We start from the raw sequence: 15,216 nt of genomic DNA, 5'->3' as shown, positions 1-15,216 counted from the left end.
TCGGCAGCCCTGAAGATGGTTTTCTGTGGTTTCCCATTTTCACACCAGGCAAATGCTGGGGCTGTACCTTAATTAAGGCCACAGCTGTTTCCTTCCCACTCCTAGCCCTTTCCTATCCCATCGTCGCCATAAGACCTCTCTGCGTCAGTAAGACGTAAAGGAAAAAAAAAAGGACTCTGATCAGAAAGGTTTGCAAGTCTCACCCATGTAAATGAATTGCAATATGCAGATGACAATGCTTCTCCAGCTCATACACCTGACAGGCTGCAACTGCCAATTAAATGTTTCAGTAGGTCATATGCACAATTTGGCCTGGCCATCAACATTCTGAAAACAAAGGTACTCGCATAGCCACTTCCTGGAACTTCCTTTCTGAATTTCAATATTTCCATCTCCATTATGCCTCTGGAACAAGCAGATCACTTCCTCTATCTAGTATTCTTTCAACTAACTGTTTATTGGAGAAGGACTTGGAGAACAGAATTCGTGCTGCCCATGTAGGTTTTGGATGTTTCACACACTGGGTCTTCCTGAATAAAGGTGGTGTATCAAGCAGTTTTCATCTCCATATTGCCCTATGGATGTGAAACCTGGACTCTATATTGCTGTGATATCAAGAAACTAGAACGCTTGCACGAACAGAAGCTCAGATCTATTACGATCATCAAATGAGATGACTACGTACCAAATTCAACAATTTTTGAGAGAGCAAAGGTGAAGAGTATAGAGGCTACCATCATTGGTCACCAACTCAGACAGATTAAGCATATCTAGCATATGTGGCATGACAGACTTCCCCAACAAACCCTGTAAGTAACATTAGTACAGGTAGGACACCTAGGGATGCCCTTCTGAAGCACTGTAAGAATCAACTCAAGAACACCTTGAGGAGCAAAAACAATGAACCGAATACTTTGCGTATCATTGCAAAAGATAGTACTCCCTGTTACACAACCACTTCAGGTCCTGTAGCACAATTTGAATGTGAGTGTTGAAGACAGGAAGAAGAGAGATTTCAGAGACGTAAACGACGATAGGCCCAGCCACGTCCTCTACCTTCCATTAAGTACAATCCATGTGGCTGTATGTTTCATGCCGGGATTGGTCTACTAAGATATCTGCATAGAGCATGCAGATAATGAGAACTACATGAGAGAAATGAATACTTGGATAAAAGTATCCGACAATGACAAGAAGACTCCGTAGAAACTTCATACATGAAACCATACTTCACATACAATTTCTACTGTGAATTTCGGTATGGTGCATAACCTGCACTGAGGGGCTTTATAGAGACTTTCTGGTGCCCTGAGAGCACTGTTGATACTACAACCATGTAGTTCAAGGACCAGGCCAACAGATGGCATTGAAGTTTTAAAAAATTGATGTTTTTCACCCATGTCACAGTTCTTTTACTCATCCTATAAGAAATGTCAAATGGTCTCACTTCCAACAGTCTGCCAAAAGAAACCTAATAAGGATAGCAAAAGAAATAGCTTCCTGCAACAGTGCCACAGAATTAGACGAAGCAGTAGAGAAATTAACTGACGCCATAAACAAACTGGCAGAAGCAAATCTACCAAACATTTCTCAAAAACTGGGTAAAAATGTTTGGTGGAATGAAGAACTGACAATTATGCAAAAATGTGTACTGGCCTGTGATAGCAGACATAAACAAAGCTGCTGCTCAGTTCTACGTCAAGAGATATCACAGCATTTATCTAGTAGTCAAAGAGGAATAAAAGAAACTTAATCCTTAAAAGAAAATTAGAATGCTGGAAAGAATTCTGTTCAATCCCTAGAAAATCTAAACCTTGGGAATTTATTCAGAAACTTACAAAGAAACAAAAAAGTTTCAAGAACCTATCCTCAATAGTGTCTGAACATGGATATACTAAAACTTTTTCCGATAACGCAAATGCTCTGCTAAACACAAAAGAAGCACAAAGGGCAGTAAGAATCTCATCCACAACCCCTTCTGAAACAACTGATGACATATTGTTCTCACATGAAGAAAGTGAGCAAATCATTCTATAACAAAATAAGAAAGCACCATGCTAGGATGGCATATTGGCCAACATAATAAAAAATATCCCCTTCTGTCTTCATCCTTACTTGTAATTCTGTTCAATAAGTACCTATCTTTGAACCATTTTCCTACCTCGTGGAAAATTGCAGTAGTGAAGGTAATTCCTAGAGAAAGCATCTTAACAAAACTTGCAGCTAAGTCTTTCAGACCTATCTGCCTCCTGTCAGTTCTAGGAAAGATTTTGGAAAAGCTAATAATCAACAGAATTATGTACCACATGCATCATCATGGCCTATTATCCTAATTTCAGTATAGCTTTACCCCACAAAAATCTACTGAAGGTGCTGTTCTCTATGCAACTGAATGGATTCAGAACATCATCTCAGGGTAAAAAATAGGCTTATTAATCTCTTTGGACATAACTTGTGCACTTGATAATAGCTGGTGGCCAAAAATTTTGTATTAACTAAAGGAAAAGCAATGCCCACATAATCTGTACAAAATCACTCAAGTGTACTTCAGCAACAGAGAAGTGGAACTTCAAGTCAGAATAGCAATTTCAGCTAAATACAACAACAAAGGATGTCTCCAGGATTTTAGAATATCTTGTATGATCACATTCTCAAACTACCTCTTCTCACGGACTGCAAGATTGTTACTTACACTTTTATTAATTGAAGCTAATAATAATGCCGATTTAAACGCTCGAGCGAACACAGTGCTACATATTCTGTTCAACTGGGGTTCCAAAAACAAGCTGCAATTTAATCCACTGAAAACTAAGGCTATGGTTGTCACGAGGAGAAGTAGTCTGAAAAAGCAACAATTCATGATGAATGGACGTGTAATCGACTTTTATATCTGGGGGTCCTACTGGACAAACATTTAACTTTTAGGTCTCATTTCAATAAACTAAAGCTTAAATCAGACACATTTCTTCAGGCATTGCTATAGCATGCAGGCCGTCATGGGGAATAAACTCAGAAGTACTCTGCATTATATACTACACAACCTTTGTTCCACTAACACTGTATTGTGCTTCATCATTTCGTTCTACACTCAAAAAGCAGTGGGCTAAGGAAAAACTTCTGCAGATTCAAAGAGGAATCATCCTTCAAATTTCTCGTGCCTATCACACAATATCTACACAAGCAACTCTTGTCATCACTGGAATAGAACCCCTGTTCTTCACTGCCATTGGAACGGCCAAACTCACGTTTATAAAGAAAAACATAACATCTGCATCAATTCTTGAAACCACAGTGAAAAACTGTCACTTCCTGGAATCCGATCACCCTAGTACTGTAGCTTAAAGACTTATGTTTGCAATAGTTGCTCGCTCAATCATACATAGGTGGCTCTCGCATACCTAATAACACTGAATCTGACAAAGTGGGTTGCGCATACGTTGTCTACGAGAACAGCAGCAAAGTTTTTTCAGCCCAGTCCAAACTATCATCCAGTTGCTCAGTATTTCAAGCCAAGCTATGGGCCATCAAGTCTGCTGTGGAATGGTGAGAACACAACAGTAATAGTTCTCTTATACTAAGCGGCTTGCAGGCTGCATTGAACATTGTCAACAACAAGCACAATGTCAATCCAATAGTTGCTACTCATCATCATCATCATCATCATCATCATCATTTCCCATTATCCAGCTGTAGCTGGGTAGGGGCAAATATGGTTCCGCTCCACTTTCTTCGGTCCTTTCACCACTCCTCCTCCAAACACTGTGTCCCAGTCCAGGATTCTTTATCTAATACTGCATTGGATTGTGTCCTTCAATCTCAACTGTGGTCATCCGCAGCCTCTCCTTCCTTGTATTTGCATTTCCATCACCTGTTTTGGCATTCTTTCATGACTCATTCGCTTTATGTGTCCAAACCATCTTAGTCGGCTCTTCTCTATTCCATCATTCATTTTTTCCACTCTAATTTCTTCCCAGATTTTCTCATTCCTTATTTTGTTCTCTTCTACTCTTCTGTATCATACTCCTCAAGAATTTCATTTTGGCTGCCTGTATTCAACTCTCATCCTTTGTCATTGCCCAAGTTTCTGCTCCGCAAATTGTTAATGGGTACGTAATACATCTTGTACATATTTTCCTTTGCTTCCACTGGCAGAGCTTTTCCCATAACATGTTTCTTACACTATAACAGAAACAGCTTCCAGCTTGAATCCTCTTACTAATTTCAGCATCCAGTCAAGCATTCTCCATAACTCACTCCCCAGGTATTTGAACATCTCCATTACTTCCAGGGTCTTGTCTGCAAGTCCAATCTGACCTTTCCGTTCTTTTTCCTCTCTAGTCATAACAAGAGTTTTACTCTTTTTTTTAAAAAAAATTTTTTTTTACACTTATTTTCAATCCACATTCTTCGATCTTCCCATTCACCACATCCAACTGTTCTTGAACATTCATGTCCTCTTATCCCCAAATCATAATATCATCTGCAAATAACAACATATTAATTTCTCTTCCTCCATATGCTGCTTTTGCTGTTCTCATGATGTCATCTATCACTATTGGATTGGTGACAGAACACTTCTCTGTCTCAGCCCACAAGTGATTTTGAACCAACTTGTCCTCCCAACTTGTGTTTGCACATAACTACAACATTCTTTGTACAATGCCATGATCATTTTTATTAATCTCTGTGCAATTCCTTTTTGCACCAGACTGTCCCAAACTTTAGTCCTGGGGACACAGTCATATGCCTTTTCAATGTCAATGAATGTCATCACCATATCGTTCCCATATTCCTTTAGTTCCATTAGTTGTCTCATAATGAAAATGGGCTTTATTGTTGACCTTGCACTTCTCAAACCAAACTGATTTTCCTGTATCTGATTTTCAACCCTGAACCTTATCCTACTTTCCAGTATCCAAGCACAGCAGTGCCCCCACGTCTGTCTTTCCTAGACCTGAAGACACATTGGTTCTCCTGGAAATGAAAAGGCAGACATCCTTGCAAAAGCATCTCCTCATCCAATATACAAATTACCTACAATAAATTGCCCCCAAGCTATGCAAAAACCTAAATTAAAATACATCTAATAAGACAGTGGAACAACTTCTGGACATCAAGTACAAAAGGGTCTGTCACAAGAGAATTATGAGTATTTTTTCCTGACATACATAGCCAACTCCAGTGCAGAACATTAACATCCAAATTCATTCTCACTCAGCTTCTCTCCCTGGCCATGGCAAGTTTAAGTGCTGCTTTGGATGCTTTAAAATTAACATTGCATGTGATTACTTGTGCTTTTGTGGATCTTCGCAAGCAGTGGATCATTTACTGTTCGACTGTGCCATGTTTCAGATTATAAATCTCATTTCTTTCCCATATTGGCATCAACACAACTAGGGTTATGTTAAATGGAGATTCCCACCTTCCAATACTTGTCAGTTATTTATATAGCTAGTTTATATATTTAATGACATGATCCAGCTTAAACTCTGAGTACAATACTAAATAGAACATGTTTTGTTCCAATTATGGAACATCTTCAGCTATAAGATTTACAAACATTGACATAAACAATAAAACATTTCAACATTTAAACTTTCATGACCACTAAATGACATTATGATAATTATTTGGGGATATTAGGTCATGTAATATTAATTATCAGCTGATGCATTTTGATCCTGTGACCAGGATCATCTTCAGAGCAGTAACAAAGCATAATGGCAACTGTCACTCCATAGTAACCAGACTCAAGACAGAGAGACCCTGTTAGAAATATAGTTCATTCCAGAGCATCCAGAGTCACGGAGAAAGATGTTGACGAGTTAACTATGGAAGGTTGCCATGATCTACTCAGTATATAGTTACCACCTTTGTTAAAATTATTTGGGTGTTTAGCAATTTTTATCACCTCACAAATGACTCTAGGAATAAAATATTTCTCTTTATAAATGACAGAAGTTGCATCAAAAATTATTTGATGGTCATTATGTATGGCATGTTCTGCCACAGCAGACTTCTCTCGCTGGCAAAGACGTAAGTGCCTGCAATGTTCTTTAACCATTGTTGCTACCTTCCTGCATGTTTAGCAAACATCAACCGATCCACAAGAGTGAGGGATCATGTATATTCCAGCGCAGTTAACCAATTGGATCTTTGACAGATCGCAAACAATTGCCTATGATGATATTAGGCTTAAAAGTGGTCTTGATATTGTGCTTTCTGAGAATATTGCCAATCCTATCCGTGACAGATTGTACGTATGGCAAGAAGGCCAGACTCAAAGGACGAGAATCACGTGTCTTTTGGCTTAGGATGTAGCATTTCCTTAATCTGTTCCCTTGAGAAATCATTGCTCAGAAATGTTCTGGTTAGGAACTCAAGTTAACTGTTTATTTTATCGTCCTCACAAACATCTTTCTCCGTGACTCTGGAGCCCTGGAATGAACTATATTTCTAACAGGGTCTCTCTATCTTGAGTCTGGTTACTATGGAGTGACAGTTGCCATTATGCTTTGTGACTGCTCTGAAGACTATCCTGCTCGCAGGATCGAAACGCTTCAGCTGATAATTAATATTTCACGACCTAATATCCCCAAATAATTATCATAATAAAACATTTGTGATGATTATAATAGTGGTGATAATATAAAATGTTCATTCACGTTGGGTTAAAAATTCCACAATTCAATGTCCAAGTTGTTGTTGTTGTTGTTGTTGTTGTTTGAGTCATCAGTCCATAGACTGGTTTGATGCAGCTCTCCATGCCACACTATCCTGTGCTAACCTTTTCATTTCTACGTAACTATTGCATCCTACATCTGCTCTAATCTGCTAGTCATATTCATACCTTGGTCTACCCCTACCGTTCTTACCACCAACACTTCCTTCAAAAACCAGATGAACAAGTCCTGGGTGTTTTAAGATGTGTCCTATCATTCTATCTCTTCTTCTCATCAAATTTAGCCAAATCGATCTCCCCTCACCAATTCGATTCAGTATCTCTTCATTTGTGATCCGATCTAATCATCTCACCTTCAGCATCCTTCTGTAATACCACATTTCAAAAGCTTCTATTCTCTTTCTTTCTGAACTAGTTATCGTCCATGTTTCACTTCCATACAATGCCACACTCCACACGAAAGTCTTCAAAAACATCTTTCTAATTCCGATATCAATGTTTGAAGTGAGCAAATTTCTTTTCTTAAGAAAGCTCTTCCTTGCTTGTGCTAATCTGCATTTTATGTCCTCCTTACTTCTGCCATCGCTAGTTATTTTAGTACCCAAGTAACAATATTCATTTACTTCCTTTAAGACTTCATTTCCTAATTTAATATTTCCTGCATCACCTGCCTTCGTTCGACTGAACTCCATTACTTTTGTTTTGGACTTATTTATTTTTTCTTGTACTCCTTACCCAAGACTTCATCCATACCATTCAGCAGCTTCTCAAGATCTTCTGCAGTCTCAGATAAAATAACAATATCGGCAAATCTCAAGGTTTTGATTTCCTCTCCTTGGATTGTGATCCCCTTCCCAAATTCCTCTTTGATTTCCTTTACTGCCTGTTCTATGTAAACACTGAAAAGGAGGGGGGACAAACTGCAGCCTTGCCTCACTCCTTTCTGGATTGCTGCTTCTTTTTCAAAGCATTCGATTCTTATTACTGCAGACTGATTTTTATACAGATTGTAGATAATTCTTCGTTCTTGGTATCTAATCCCAATCACCTTCAGAATTGTAAATAGCTTGGTCCAATCAACATTATCGAATGCCTTTTCTAGATCTACAAATGCCATATATGTGGGCTTGTCCTTCTTGATTCGATCCTCCAAGATCAAACGTAAAGACAGGATTGCTTCACGTGTTCTTACATTTCTTCTGAAGCCAAATTGATCTTCTCCCAACTCAGCTTCAACTTGTTTTTCCATTCTTCTGTAAATAATACGTGTTAAAATTTTGCAGGCATGAGATGCTAAACTAATGGTGCGGTAGTTTTCACACCTGTCAGCACCGGCTTTCTTGGAATAGGTATAACAACATTCTGACGAAAATCGGATGGGACTTCTCCTGTCACATACATCTTACACACTAAATGGAATAACCTTGCCATGCTGGTTTCTCCTAAGGCAGTCAGTAATTCAGAGGGAATGTCATCAATTCCAGGTGCCTTGTTCCTATTTAGGTCACTCACAGCTCTGTCAAACTCTGACCTCAAAATTGGGTCTCCCATTTCATCAGCATCAACAGCCTCTTCTTGTTCCAGAACCAAATTATCTATATTTTCACCTTGATACAACTGTTGGGTATGTTCCTGCCATCTTTCTGCTTTGTCTTCTTTCTCTATAAGTGGCTTTCCATTTGAGCTCTTGAAATTCATAAGCCTAGATTTCAATTCTCCAAAGGTTTCCTTTATTTTCCTGTATGCAGCATCTACCTTTCCCAGGACCAAACAGCCTTCGACATCCTTGCACTTCTCCTTCAGCCATTCTTCCTTAGCTACCTTGCACTTTCTACCCACTTCATTCTTTAATCACCTGTATTCTTTTCTGCCCTGTTCATTTCTAGCATTCTTGTATTCTCGTCGTTCATCAATCAGGTCTAGTATCTCCTGAGTTATCCACTGATTTTTAGTTGATCTTTTCTTCCTTCCTAACATTTCCTCAGCAGCCCTACTGACTTCATTTTTCATGACTATCCACTCTTCCTCTATAGTGTTTCATTTAGCCTTTTCATTTAGTCCTTGTGCAACATGTTCCTTGAAACAATCCCTCACACTCTTTTCTTTCAACCTGTTCAGATCCCATCTTTTTGCATTCTTTCCTTTCTTCAATTTCTTCAACTTCAGATGACATTTCATGACCAACAAGTTGTGGTCAGAGTCCACGTCTGCTCCTGGGAAAGTTTTGCAATCCAACACCTGGTTTCTGAATCTCTGCCTAATCATAATGAAGTCTATTTGATACCTTCCAGTGTCTCCAGGTCTCGTCCACATATACAGCCATCGTTTGTGGTGTTTGAACCAAGTATTGGCAAGGACTAAATTATGATCAGTGCAGAATTCAACCAGCCGACTTCCTCTTTCGTTCCTTTGTCCCAATCCGAATTCTCCTACTGCATTACCTTCTCTTCCTTGGCCTACCACTGCATTCCAGTCTCCCATCACAATTAGATTCTCGTCACCTTTTACATATTGTATTAAATCTTCTATCTCTTCATATATTCTTTCGACTTCTTCATCATCCGCTGAGCTAGTAATTAACATTCCACGCTCCGACTCTCAGAATGTCAGTATCCATCTTCCTGATGATCGCCCCCACTTGTGTAGTCCCCACCCGGAGATCCGAATGGGGGGCTAGTTTACCTCCGGAATATTTTACCTGAGAGGAAGCCATCATCAGTACATCATTCATACAGAGAGAGCTGCATGTCCTTGGGAGTTAGTTACGGCTGTAGTTTCCCGTTGCTGACAAGTATAGTAAGGTGGGAATCTCCATTTAACATAACCCTAGTTGTGCCATGTTTGGAAGGACAAGATTCAATCTTGAGTGTTATCTATACAACTGTAACATGGAACTTTCAAAGCCATTATACCATATGTTTAGGAAATCCTGTTACAAACCAGAACTGCGGCTTGGTCATTTGTGACCCAGCTGTTAGTTCTTTTCTTCCCTATCTTCTTTGTCTCTCTACCTGAAGCGCTAGATTTTTTATGACTTTTCGTAAATAAGTGACTTTAACAACCACACATAATTTTAGTTTTCAGGGGACAGCCCCCTGTTTAAAAAATTCTGATTTACCTAGAACCGTGGCTGGGTAAGATTTGACCCGTCATTGATAATAATGTGTTAACCATCTGTTTTTCCATTTAGCCTCATACTTTTAGGCCGTGTGTCACTGGGATTCTCCAAGCATATATACTGTGCCCAAGCCCGTAACACAGCATTGGCTGGGGAGGAAGGGAGAGGTACGAAACTGCTTAGTCACATCTGAACAATTGTGCAGTAAGGACACTACTTACGCTTTGTTGTACAATATGTTGTTAAGTTTTGCAGTATTGGTGTGTAAATAGTTGACAGTGGCTGCAAGTCAATGACTTACTACTGAACAAAATATTATTGATGCCATAAATTATATTTCCGGTGAGGAATCTAAAGGGAAATCCATGGATTTTTCGTCTTTCATTTCAAAACGTATGGATTATAATTTAGATACTTTGCAAATTTCAGGCCTAAAAGTATTTAGTTTACAATTTCTTCATCACTATGATTTTTATGTTCGGGCTAATAGGTTTATATAGCTCGGTGAATTTTTGCTTGTTGTAAACATTATTTTCGGGTGGAAAAACTAAGATGAACTTTAATATTGTATCTAATAAACTCTTGCAATGCCAGGGACTTCTTGCGGTCGTCAATGGGGGGCGTGGCCAGGAGCAATGTTCAGTTCCTTCAATGGGAAAGAAAGCCATCGCTAACGGTAAAGGAATTGTGCAATTTGACGATAATGGAGAGGATACGCCATCAGTAAAATGAGGCTAGTTTTGTGTTGAGAGCCTGATTCAGCTCCCAGTAGGTACAGAAATTGTATCTCCAGATGGTACGACTTGGAAAGTTGGGGTAATTGGTGATGTTACAGCTGAAATAGACATGGGGCCCAAATTGTGTTCAGAGATCAAGGTGGACCTACTCACTTGCTGAACGTAATGTAAATGAGACTTGCGTAAGTGTAAGTAAGTGTAAGTGATCACGGACAAGATTTTGAAACATATTGTGACATAGACTGAGACAGACACACATCGTGCAATGTTGTCAGACGATTGGTGCCTTAAGAATGAGGAGATGGAAGGCTTTCTTGCTATATTGTACGTTCACGGTGCCATAGGAGCTAAAGGCTTAGAACTGGACTCATTGTGGTCAGAGAAGTGGGGAAAACCTATTGTGAAATCAACAATGGTTCATGATAAATTTAGAAAAATAATGCTTTTCTTGAGATTTGACGTTAAATCTACAAGGTCAGAAAGACTAAAAGAAGACAAATTTGCATTGGTATCAGAAATCTGATACGCCTTCATTGGAAATACCCAATGTAGCTATGTACCTGGAACATATATAACTGTTGACGAGCAGCTCTTCCCTTCGAAATGCCGCTGTAAATTTACGCAGTTTATGGCCTCAAAACCAAACAAATATGGGCAGAAGTACTGGATGGCGGTAGATGAAGACTCCAAATATTTCATGAACACTTTTCTGTATCTCGGAAAAGATTAATAAACACAAAAAAGAGAGGTGGGTCATAACTGACCCAGCCGCAGTTCTAGCGGGTATACAGATCGCCGCTGTTCTAGTGTTAAGTTCATTCACGACATCTTCAATCCTAATTTTGTGTCAAAGACCAATTTTTTGAAGGGAGGGCAAAATTCTACACATATAATGTCATAATTGTTGGCATATTAACACATTCCCTTGCAAAGTCGGATACAACGTTTATGTGTACTTGAATTGGAAATGTGACTAATAATATTTTTGCCTCAGAAAAGGTTAGGGCGCAGCCTACCCCACTGCAAGTGACACACAGTTTCTTGGGCATTAGGGGAACTATGAAAAATGGGCGACCAGTAGCCAACATCATGAAGATGGGCATAATCAACCTTATGACCCTGAAAGGAAAGGCAGAAAAAGTGGTGGATTTTTTGGAGAAAGAGGGTATAGACATGATGGGGTTGAGCAATGTTAAATGAAAGAGGAAAGGAAAGAAGAGAATGAGGAAAGGATATATACTATACTGGAGTGGTAGCAAAGATGCAAAAAATAGAGTGGGGCTGATAATTTCAAAACAGCTGGAAGAGTACGTGGATATGGTAGACTACAATAGCGACAGGATAATGAAAATTAGACTGAGAATGAGGAACAAAATGGAAGACTTTGTACAAGTTTATGTACCACAGACAGGGGACAAAGAGAAAGATATTAAGGAATTCCTGGAGAAACTAGAAATGGAGATAACTAATGTGGAAGTCATTATAAGGGGAGACTTAAATGCACAGGTGGGAAACAAAAGATAAGGACAGGAAGAAGTAATCGGACATTATGGATATGGAAAACGGAATGAAGGAGGAGAGAAACTAGTTGAGTTTTGTGAGAGGAATGGAATAATTGTGGGCAACACATGGTTTTGGAAGAAAATTAACAGTAACAGGAACATTACAAGATATGGCTAAGGTGACAGAAGAATAAAATCAGTAATTGATTACTTTCTGGTGGAAAGAACAAATTGCAGACATTGATGGATGTCAGCTATACCAGGAGAAGCATTTGATGGAGATCATAGAGTTGTGAAAACAAAACTGTGAGTGAAGAAAATGGAAAAATTAAAGAAGATAAAGAGATAATAAAAAGAAACAAGTGTGGAAATTAAAAGATAAGAATGTACAGGAATAATTTCTGGAGAGACTGAAACAACAAATTCCAGTTACTGAAAGTAGGAAATGTGGAAGATGAATGGTGCAACAAAAGGGCATTTATAACAGGGGCAGAGAGTGTCTGTGGTATAACATTAACAAGACTGAAAGAAAAGGAGACACCATGGTGGAATGAGGTGAGAGAAGCAGTGAAAGAAAAGAAGAAAGCATGGCAAGAATGGAATAGAGACAAAATAAAAGAAAGCAAAAGGAAGTATCTTGATAATAAAAAGGAATGTAAGAAATTGGTAAGAGAAGAAAAGTTGGGAAGAATTTACACAAAAAATGGAAACAGAGAAGGAGCTAGCAGTAAAAGAATGCTGTATGGAACTACCTGAAGTAACAGGAAAGAAACAGATCTGATATTTGCTTTGAGAAAATTGGCAGAGAAACACTGGGAAAAGGAAAAGACCTAATTATTGTGTTTATGGACCATGAAATGGTGTATGATAATGTTCCCAGACCAACTATTTGGAAAAGTCTTGGAAAACTTAATGTACTAGAGTACCTTATGGAAGATCCAAATGCTATATACTAATTGCAAAAGCTGTGTCAGTATTGGAGATGGTCACTGTGAATGGTTCAATACAACCAAAGAAGTGCCTTATCACCTCTTCTATTCATAGCAGTTATGTATACCATTTTAAAGGAACTAAAAGGAGAAGGTAATAAAGATCTTCAGGCTCTGGTGTTTGCAGATGATGTGGCAATTTGGGATGAAACAGAGGAGGGAGTGCAAAATAATCTGAATGCATGGTGTAAGAAGTTTGATGATTATGGAATGAAACTGAACTCATCAAAAACAGTAGCACTGAAAATCAGCAGACATAATACAAAATGCAACATAAAAATACAGGACCAGCAAGTTGAAGTAGTACACCATTTCAGATTTTTTTTTTTTTTTTTTTGCTAGGGGCTTTACGTCGCACCAACACAGATAGGTCTTATGGCGACGATGGGATAGGAAAGGCTTAGGAGTTGGAAGGAAGCGGCCGTGGCCTTAATTAAGGTACAGCCCCAGCATTTGCCTGGTGTGAAAATGGGAAACCACGGAAAACCATTTTCAGGGCTGCCGATAGTGGGATTCGAGCCTACTATCTCCCGGATGCAAGCTCACAGCCGTGCACCTCTACATGCACGGCCAACTCGTCCGGTATTCAGATATTTAGGAAGTCTCAAGGCTAGTAATAAAAGAGCTGAGATAGAAATAACAAACAGAGTAACCAAAGGCTCTTACTTTTACAGTATCGTTGGACACCTACTATGGGATGAGAAGGTCCCACAAAGAACAAAAATGACCCTGTACAAGTCATATTTCACTCCCATCCTTACATATTCTCTGGAAACCTGCACATTAACATCAAAGGATTGTAGTAGGATTCAAGCCTGTGAAATGAAATTTATTAGAACTGCCCTCCAAAAGACACGACTTGATCACGTGAAAAATGATGAGATCCGACCTAACCTAGGTCTGAATGAATCGATGGAGGAAAGACTTAGGTCATCCAGACTTAAATGGTTTGGGCATGTTAAATGAATGCATAGCACAAGGTTACCATGTGCTTATTTGGAAAAGAGAATAACAGGTAGAAGACCAGCTGGAAGACCAAGAAGAAGATGGATGGACCAACTGAGGGAAGATGTGGAGAGAAGAGGATGGAATTGGGTATGTGTCTTGGAGAACAAATTTTTTTTTTGAATAGGCAACTTTGGATGACGCTTGTTTTCAAACACCCTACCCAGCTCGCTGGAAGGGCAAACCGGTGATGATGATGATGATGATGATGAGGATGAGGAAAGAAAGAGTTTATAAAAAGCTGATGAAAGAGGAAGGTGGAGAGTTGATAAGAAATCCAGAAGATATAAAGAGAAGATGGAAGGAGAATTTTGATAAACTGCTGAATGTGAGAAATTGTGCAGTGGAGACAGTAGTAATATGGTGAGATGACTCAACAGTATAAGATGATATAACCATGTTGGAGATGGAATTAGCAGTCCATAAAATGAAAATGGGGAAGGTACCAGAGATGGATAAAATTAGTGTGAAAATGATAAAGGCTGCTGGACCTGTTGGGCTGCAATGGGTATATTGTTAAAGTGCATATGGAAATAGAAACATGAGCCAAAAGACTGGGGAAAGGGAATAAGAATAATACCAGTCTAGGAAGCGGGACAAAAAAAAGTGTGATAACTATAGAGGAATCACACTCTTTATCACAGGTGGGGAAAAAATACTGGAAAGAATATTAGAGAGGACAATAAGAATGGTAGAAGGAAAGTTGCAAGAGGAACAGTATGGCTTTAGAAATGGAGATCTACAGTGGACCCAATCTTCAGCAAGAGGCAATTAACAGAAAAGAATTGGGAATATGGAAATGATCTGGTCATGACATTCATAGATCTAACAAATGCATATGATAGTGTTCCCAGAGAGAAAGTGTGGGAAACCATGGTAAAAAAGTAACTGGATACAAAAACTGTGGAAATGGTGCAAGCAATGTCCAAAAACTGTGTCAGCTGCTTACAGAGGAAAGGGTACCATGTCCAGTATATTTCCAAAACAAATGAAAGAAATAATCAAAATTTAAGAAGGGGGTGTTTAAAAGTTGAAATATATTTGTACTCCTATGTAAAAAAAAATGCAAAGCTTATCATAAAAAAAGGGAAAAGTGAAACAACACTCAAATCATTATTTTAGCACTCCTGTATAATTGTATATTTGTGCCATAGTGCTGTTGACCTCTGGGGTACAGATATTA

General features: G+C 38.9%; 1 protein-coding gene across 6 annotated transcripts in view; it reads right to left on the bottom strand.

Annotated features, from left to right (window-relative positions):
* LOC136886096 (glucose dehydrogenase [FAD, quinone]) overlaps positions 1 to 15,216 on the bottom strand; it is a 123,769-nt gene that overhangs the window by 28,422 nt on the left and 80,131 nt on the right. The gene's annotated exons all lie outside the window — the stretch shown is intronic.

The sequence above is a fragment of the Anabrus simplex genome, chromosome 1, assembly GCF_040414725.1.
Source record: "Anabrus simplex isolate iqAnaSimp1 chromosome 1, ASM4041472v1, whole genome shotgun sequence".
Taxonomy (NCBI): Eukaryota; Metazoa; Arthropoda; class Insecta; order Orthoptera; family Tettigoniidae; genus Anabrus; species Anabrus simplex.
This window is presented reverse-complemented; position numbering and strand designations above follow the sequence as displayed.